Here is a 9,095-nt window from a genome sequence, read left to right as displayed (position 1 = left end):
TAAACCAAATTGCACACGAATCAAAGCAGCATTCATAGTGGCTCAAAAATACTTAAATCTTGATTAAACTTAACAAATTCGAATGCAAATTCACTAGAAAAATATACAAAAGATGCTCACGCATCAATAAGCCAATTAATCATTTAGATTCAGTCATTCAATATCATTTTAGCTATTATCTATCACACATTTAGTGTTTAGCACTTTTCAAGCTTAAAATTACTACTTCACAAACTTTATTCACTTCCAAGTTACCACCTTTTCAAGGTTCAACTTCCTCACTATAATTAAAACTAAGTTTTAAGGTCTTACAAGTAAACATAGAGGTTTAGAGGTTGGAAATCATGTTTAAATCACAAAAACAAAATGCTGTTGAAAACAGTATCCCGCGTACACATGCCATGTTGTGCATACACGGGGTGTCATTTACTCCACTCGCGTACGTGACCACTATCCACGTATACGAGCCCCTTTGGATAGACAGATAGCTCGTGTCGCGTGGCACTTGTCCGCGTACGCGAGCATGTAATTTTTCCTCTCTCATATGCAGGCACACTCCCGCATACGCGAGAACGTATGGACAGAACCAAACAGTCACGTCGCATGTGCACTCGCGTACGGATGCCCCTCAAAAATGCTAAAAAGTTGTAGTGTTGCAGAATTTCCTTTTAGACACCAAACTTCCGATGCACATAAATTTTTTGTTAGAAATGATTTTTAATCTGTTCTTCAAACGACATAAACTTCACGGACCCAATTTTCATATGAAATAAGTTCGATAGAAATCGGGGGTTCGGAAGCCAAGTTATGACCTGCCGAACTTTGGTCAGAAACTAAGTTTTTACCGAGGATTTTAAAACTTCTATTTTGCCAACTTCCTTTACAAAACCAAAATTTTACATCTCAAAATGACTTCAAATACATATATCACAACTCCATATTCTTTCACAACCTACCATACCTCAATTTGGACAACTTTATTTCAAAAATTCTCAAATTATACAAACACAATCTATCAAATTATCAACATTCATATTTTCACCTTCATTATCCTCATCCATCATCATCAAATTCATCATTCATCAATCCATTTCACCAACACCAACCACATTCATATCAATGAATAATTAATCTAATCATACCTTATCAATTCGACATACATGGTATCAACTAAAACCACTAAGCATGCTCCAAACTCATAATACAACTTATCCTAAGCCGTCTAGTCTATGTTTTCACAAACATTATATATTATATACGAGAAACCAAAATCATACCTTGGCCGATTTTTTCCTAAGCCAAAGACACATCAAGGTCACCGTTTCTCAAGTTCCCACATCTCCAAAGCCTCCCCAAACAGAATTTTGGCTACCAAGGTTCAAAAATCAAGCTCCCAACATTATCAAGGTACTCAAAATCAACATTATTTAATCTAATTCCACAATATATCACTATAATCAACATTCAAGCTTACTAATTCTCTAATCCATAAGAGGTTTGAGGTTCTTACCTTACCCAAGTACCAATGGGACAAAACTTAATGGTTCCTCAAGCTAGTTTGATCCTAAACACCAAAACGTTGAATTTCAATGACCAATTTTCCAAATTTTCGAAAATTAGGGGAAAAAAGAGGCTGAGGGTGAGATTGAGAGTTCCTTACCAAATTAGTTGGGCTTTGTAGAGCTCGATGCGGTGGTCGCATGGTCATAAGCAGTGCGGCGACCAGAGTTCCGGTTTGGAAGTTATATGAGTTTTAGTGAGAGGTTTGGGTTATGGAGCTCTCCCTTATTTCTCCTTAGAGTTCAGCGTGTTTTATTGTTAGAGGAATAAGAAAGCACAAGTCTTGGCTTATATACAATAGGCTTTGGGCCTGGTTTGGGTCTGATCCGACCGGTTTGGTCCGTTGGCCCAATTTTAGGCTAAAACTTTAAAATTAGTGTCAAAATTCATATTTTAATTATTTCTAATTCATTAAACTATAAAATTTAATTTTCTAATTTATTTGATTAATAATTAATTTATTAACTAATTATTCACTAATTACGCGGGATTTATATAATCGTGTGTTGAGGTATTATGAGCCACAAGTTGAGGTTGAGAATTTCCTCATCTTGTGTTACGATGGACAAGTTAGGTTGAGGATTTCCTATCTTGTTGCATCAAAAAATGGGATAGAAGGTTGATGATTTCTATCGATTCAATTCCCAGTTGTGGTGAGGATGATGGTTTCATCTCGTTCACGGTTTAAGAAATAATTATCCTTGTGATGGATGTGAACATAACGAATTCTTATTATGATGAGGTTTAATTGAATATGATTATATATATAATTGTGATTTTGACTTTGATCTTGATTATGATTTGAAATGAGACTTTGATTGATGTTGTGAGGACAGTGGCACTGTCCTGCTCACGGATAGACAAGTTGATTTGAAATGAGAATTTGATTTGATTGATGTTTTGATTGAACTATGATTTTCTCTCTTGGTACACCGGAGAATTAGAAGGTTGATGATTCTATTTGATTCAATTTTTGGCTGTGACCTGAACGAGTTAGGTTGAGGATTCCCTATCATTGCATAACAGTCTCTCTCTCTGATTTGGAAGGTTGAGAATTTCTTCTGGAAGGTTGAGGATTTCTTTTGTGTAGAGAGACAACATTTGGGTTAGATACCAAATGTGTTGGATTTGGCATTATAACTAACATGTGAGCTCATGGCCAGTATAGGACAAGCATGCATCATACTGCATTTATTTTCCATTGTTTGGTTGTGCTTAATTGTCTTTGATTTGTGGTGCAGAATTTCTAACAACAAACTAACCGGCAAGTGCACCGGATCGTACCAAGTAATACCTCAGGTGAGTGAGTGTCGATCCCACGAGGATTGATGGACTAAGTAACGATGGTTGATTAATTTACTTAGTTAGGCAAGCAGAAAATAGTGTTTGAGTGTTCAAAAGCATTAAACAGTAATTTAGAGAATCAGAAAGCAAGCAATAAATTGAGGTGAAAACAATATGAAGAAGGCAGTTAAGGCTTCAGAGTTATTTATTTTCCAGATTGACTTTTCTTATTAATTTATTTTAATCATGCAAGATTTAATTCATGGCAAACTATATATGACTAAACCCTGATTCCTTAGACCTTTCTAGTCTCCTTTAACTTTCATCAACCGCCAATTCCTTGGTCAATTAATTCCAATTAGGTGGTGAAGTTCAATTCTTGTTATTATGCCACAAAAATCCTAATTATCCAAATATAAGAGGATTATATGTCACGTATCCCGTTAAATCCAGATAATTAGAATTTAGGAGAAATTATTTTCAAGCTGTTGTTCAAGTAAAGAGCTTTTTCAAGTTATACAAGAACTCAATTAGAAAGAGGGTCATACTTTCGTTCCACCCAAATTCATAAGATAAAGAACGAAAACAATTCTTGAAATATAAATCAAAACATGAATTAAAATAGAAAAATAATAGTATCAATCCATACAATAGACAGAGCTCCTAACCTTAACAGTGGAGGTTTAGTTGCTCATAGTTCAGAGTGAAAACTAGGATTCTGGTAAACTGTAAATTGGACTGAGGTGGAATGGAATAATCCTAGAAGAAAAGTTTATCCTTTTTATATCTAATCCTAATTAATTTAAAAATCTATTTTCTAAAATTAAAATAATATTTTTCCTATTTTAAAATAAAATTTGAATTTAAATCAGAATTAATTATAGCAATCAGCAAGTCTTCAATTGGTGGATAGGGACCACTTGCTTCACTGGATCCATGCCTAACCTGGCGCATGTCACGCGTACGCGTCAGTCACGGGTACGCGTCAATGGTCTTCTTCGCGTGTAACGCGTACGCGTCAGGTACGCACACGCGCCGCTGCACAAATCTCCAAATCACGCGCACGCGTCAAGTACGCGCACGCGTCAGGTACGCGCACGCGTCGCTCCTTGCTGATCATCTCCTTTAATTCTTGTGCTCCTTCCATTTGTGCAAGCTTCCTCTCCATCAAATCCAGCCAAATACTACCTAAAATAAACAAAATTGCACGAGACTCAAAGTAGCATCTATAGTGGCTAAAAGATAATTAACTGTTGATTAAACTCAACAATTTAAATACAAATTTACTAGGAAAAGATAAGAAAGATGCTCACACATCACAACACCAAACTTGAATTGTTGCTTGTCCTCAAGCAACCAAACTAATATAGGCTTAAGATGTAAATTTGCATGAGAATGAGAGTTCGATTAAGCTCATGTCTCTTCTTATAGTGGGGTTTGCAACTGCAATCCTGAATAGTTTTGGCATCTCACTCTCTTTTGAATAAGAAGGATGTCATTGTCATTCGGAATTAGAATTCGGATAATATTATGAATTCTCTGATCTTTATACTCTAGTTTAATCCTTGAACACAGCAAAATTTACTTTAATTCTCTTTTCTTTGGTGCTTTGCACCTTGAGCCTAGCCGTGACTTTAAATGTTTTGTCTCAAGGGTTACTTGACACAAAAACACCATAAGCACTTAACTGGGAAACTTTCTTTAAGTTCTGATTTTTCTTTCAGTTACTCCCAGACAGTGGTGCTCAAAGCCTTTGGCATACTCTGTTAAATACAATTGATCTCGACTCTTAGTGTTCTGTATCAAGGATTACTTGACACAATCACACCACAAGCATATGACTAGGGAAACAACTCTTTGAGCTTTTAATCATGTCTGTCCTCCCTAGTCATTGATGCTCAGAGCCTTGGACCTTGCTTTTATTTTTTTCTTTTGCTGTTTCTTTTGCTTCAAGGGTTAAACTTTTACTTATTTCAGAGAATTCATAATAATTTTCTAAATTCTTGTTCCTTATACATCAACATCTTTTGATTCAAATTCAAATATGCACTGTTCATGTCATACATTTAGAGTCACAGAAAATACCACCACATTTGGATAAATGAGACTATTCTTAAAATTAAACTCAATTTCTCATGCAATACATCACTTCTTTTTCTTTTGAGTTCAAGCTCAGTGAGAAATACATGAGACAATTTTTTTAACTAAAAGCACTAAAAATTATGCAAGCAATCAAAGCAACAGAAAACAAAAAACAACAAAATAAGAACGGAAGAGAAATAGAATGAAAGGAACTCAACCACCTCAGTTATGCTGGTGGCCATATCATTCCTCCATGAAGAACATTCATCTCCCTTTGGTGCTAAATAGAGAAGCCATAAGCGAAGCGTCAACACCAAACCTAAAGGTTTGCTTGTCCTCAAGCAAAGAAGAACTGAAAACAGAGAGGGACATAAAAACAATTAGTATGGTAAAAGAAGAATAAAAGGGGAAAAGAACGAGAGAGAATTAGGATTTGGAAGGAGAGAGAATGAAAACAGGGCGGTGTGCTGGGTAAGTGATGCGGCGCGATCGACGCGTACGCGTACAACATGCGTACGCTTGGGTCGCATAAAGTTCAAGCGATGCGTAAGCATCTGGGACGCGTCCGCGTGCTCTTAGTTTGTGTGAAGCATGTGAAGGCAGCTCCTCGTACGCACAACTCTTAGGTTGATGCGCATGGGGGCTAGATAGACAGACGACGCGTGCGCATCAGCTACGCGCACACGTGGATGAGGACAAAGTGAAAATGACGCGTACGCGTCATGGACGCGTACGCGTGATGAAGATTGTGCTTCTAGTACAACTCTAGCCCCAAACATTCACAACTCTCTGGCCAACACCTATTTACGCCAATTTTCAGGGTCACGCGTACGTGTTTGGGATGCTTACGCGTGGTCTTGCTTGTGCGCAAGGCATGCTTCCAGCACCACTCCGGCCCATCTCTCGGGTAAGTTTTCTTCTTCTTCTATTTTATTTATTTATTTTTTTCGGAGTGTTTGGTTCCTGTTCTAAAATAGCTGCATGATCAGAACACACGTAAAACGAAAGAAAAACAGTGAAGACTCAATTAAAATCAAATAAATAAGAGAACTACTACTACGAAAAATAACTAAGGATACGAAATATCAGATTGCCTCCCGACAAGCGCTTCTTTACCGTCACTAGTTTAACGGTCAGCTCGTCTAAGGAGGAGGATCATAGGGGCTCAGCTTTTCACCCCTTACTTTGAACTTCTTTCCTGTGTCTCCACAAAGTAGTTCAATATGCTCCAGAGAGAGGATTCTGTTTACTGTATAAGTCCATACTGGATTGCTAGTCAACACCACCTTCATTCTTGGGGATAAATCTTCAGTGGGGATCTTCTTGTTTCTCCATCCCCTGGGTATTTTTTTCTTTTTGGAAACCTCCTCCTTGGTGGATGATGCATTTCCGACACCAAACTTAGGTTTGATATCAGAGGGGATTTTAATCATTGTCACCAAAGGAGGTTTGAGTTGCAGATTCTGCCGTCCGTCATCTGGGGGTTCTTGAAGGTTTGGATCAATAAGCTCAGTCTGCATGCACCTCTCTTCTTCACCCACTGAATGTATATCTTTGAAGACACAAAAGAATAATTGCTCATCATGCACTCTAAGCACTAATTCACCCACTTCTACATCTATCAGAGCTCTTTTAGTGGCTAGGAATGGTCTTCCTAGAATTATAGAGGCATTCGCATCCTCCCCTGTGTCAAGAATCACAAAATCTGCTGGGAGGAAGAAATTATCCACTTTGACCAAGATATTCTCCACTAATCCGTATGCAGGCTTCATAGATTTTTCTGCCATCTGTAATGCTATCCTTGTGGGTTGTGCCTCTTGGATTTGCAGCTTCTTCATCACAGACAAGAGCATCAAATTAATGCTTGCTCCCAGATCACATAACGCTTTCTCAAAGGTTGTGCTCCCAATGGTGCATGGAATTTGAAAGCTCCCTGGATCTGACATCTTCCTTGACAAGTTATTATGAATTATGGCACTACATTCCTTAGTCAGGACCACTGTCTCATCTCCCTTTAAAGGCTTCTTCTTTGACAACAATTCCTTCATGAATTTGACATAGAGAGGCATTTTCTCCAAAACCTTAGCAAAAGGAATATTGATTTGCAACTTTCTGAAGACTTCCAAGAACTTTAAAAACTGCTTGTCCTTGGTCTCCTTTTGAAGTCTCTGAGAATATGTCATTTTAGGCTTGTACTCAGGAGCCTTTGGCAATGTAGGATACGTGTCAAGAGAGTCTAGGAATGGGTTGTCCGCACGCTTTGGAGGGACGTGCTCTACTTCTTCCTTCTTCTCCTCTGGAGCTTCTTTTTCAACTGGCTATTCATTAACTTGTGCTTCCATACTTGCCACTTGTCCACTTATCAAGGTGATAGCCTTGCATTCCTCTCTTGGATTTGGAATTGTGTTACTAGGAAAGCTATTAATGGTCCTCTTATCAATTTCATTAACTTTTGTGGCTAATTAACCCATCTGAATCTCCAAGTTTTGAATTGTATTTGCAGACCTCTCAGGTATTTACTTGCTCAATTAGCCCATTTGCACCTCCAAGCTTCTAATAGAGGCTCTGGTTTCCTACATAAAACTCCTTATAATTTTCCAATTAGAATCTTATTGGGATTAAGAATTTGCCTGCTGAGGTTGTTGTTGTTGATGAGACTGAAATTGGCGGTTATTATGATTGTTCTGTTGAAAACCGCTCTGAGAATTATTATTGAAGTTCTGAGATCTCTGAGGTTGGTCCATCCACCTAAGGTTGTATGTCTTAGAGTATGGATCATTATTTGGGTTTCTGGGACCACTCCCCATGTAATTTACCTGTTTAGAAAAAGATTGAGCATAATCATAATTCTCATTTTGTACAAAATTACCTGTCATGTCATAAGAGACCTCTTGAGGTGGATTTTGGGTGTTGATAGCTGAGACTTGCATGCGACCCATCTGTTGAGTAAGTAGATTTATTTGCTGAGATATAAGCTTGCTCTGAGTAAGAATAGCATTAAGAGCTTCTACTTCCATAACACCCTTCTTCTGAGGAGTCTCAGAGTTCATAGAATTCCTGTTAGATGAGTATAAATATTGGTTGCTAGCAACCAATTCAATAAACTCAATAGTCTCCTCTAGTGTCTTTTTCTTGTGCAATGAACCACCTGCAGAATTATCTAAGCACATCTTGAACATTTCATCTAAGCCTTCATAAAAGATATCTAGTTGGGTCCATTTAGAGAACATGTCCGGAGGGCATTGCCTAGTCAGTAGCTTGTATCTCTCCCAAGCTTCATAAAGAGTTTCACCATCCTTCTGCTTGAAGGTCTGAACCTCCACCCTAAGCTTAGTCAGCTTCTTTGGTGGGAAAAATTTAGTAAGAAACTCAATAACAACCTTGTCCCAAGTATCTAAACTCTCTTTGGGTTGGGAATCTAGCCATAGCTTTGCTCCATCCCTCATAGCAAACGGGAAGAGCATGAGTTTGTACACCTCAGGGTTCACTCCATTTGTCTTCACATTATCACAGATCTGCAGAAAATTGGAAATAAATTGATTTGGGTCTTCGTGGGGAAGACCATAATACTGGCAGTTTTGTTGCACTAGGGTGACCAATTGTGGCTTCAACTCAAAGTTGTTCACAACTATAGAAGGCACCACAATGCTTTTTTCATACAGATCTGCAATAGGAGCAGAGTAAGAGCCAAGTACTCTCCTTTGTTGCTCATTCCCATTCGGGTTTGCCACATTGGCATTAGCAGCATTGTCAGGATCCATAGTGAATTCTACAGCCTTGTAAAGTCTTGCTTGTTGCAAACGTCCCCTGAAAGTCCTTTCAGGTTCAGGATCAAAGTCTAAGAGATGTTCTTTGTCTCTGTTCATGCGCATAAACAAACAGAAGACAAGAAAAGATGGAACTCTCTACGTTAGAGTGCAGAAAATTCCCAATGAGGTAACCTGAATAAAGAGATAAAAATATTGAATAAAACAAACAACCACTAAAATTTGAAAATTACTAGTAAAATTAAGACTAAAAATTTTCGAAATTATTAGGCAAATTAAATAAGAAAAATTAAAATAAGACTAACTAGGAAATACCAAACTTAATTTCAAAAATTAAGAAAAATAAATATATGACGTAATATATATATATATATATATATATATATAATTTTTTTGTTTTAT

The 9,095-nt window shown here is 37.5% G+C and overlaps 1 non-coding gene across 1 annotated transcript; it reads left to right on the top strand.

Moving 5' to 3' along the window:
* Positions 1–8,151: 8,151 nt before the first annotated feature.
* On the top strand, positions 8,152–8,258 carry LOC112793392 (small nucleolar RNA R71). The gene has a single exon (XR_003198086.1). It is a non-coding gene; the product is annotated as a small nucleolar RNA R71 (small nucleolar RNA).
* Positions 8,259–9,095: the final 837 nt, after the last annotated feature.

The sequence above is a fragment of the Arachis hypogaea genome, chromosome 3 (genome assembly GCF_003086295.3).
Source record: "Arachis hypogaea cultivar Tifrunner chromosome 3, arahy.Tifrunner.gnm2.J5K5, whole genome shotgun sequence".
NCBI lineage: Eukaryota > Viridiplantae > Streptophyta > Magnoliopsida > Fabales > Fabaceae > Arachis > Arachis hypogaea.
The sequence above is the reverse complement of the archived record's forward strand: the minus strand, read 5'-3'. Positions and strand labels throughout refer to the sequence as shown.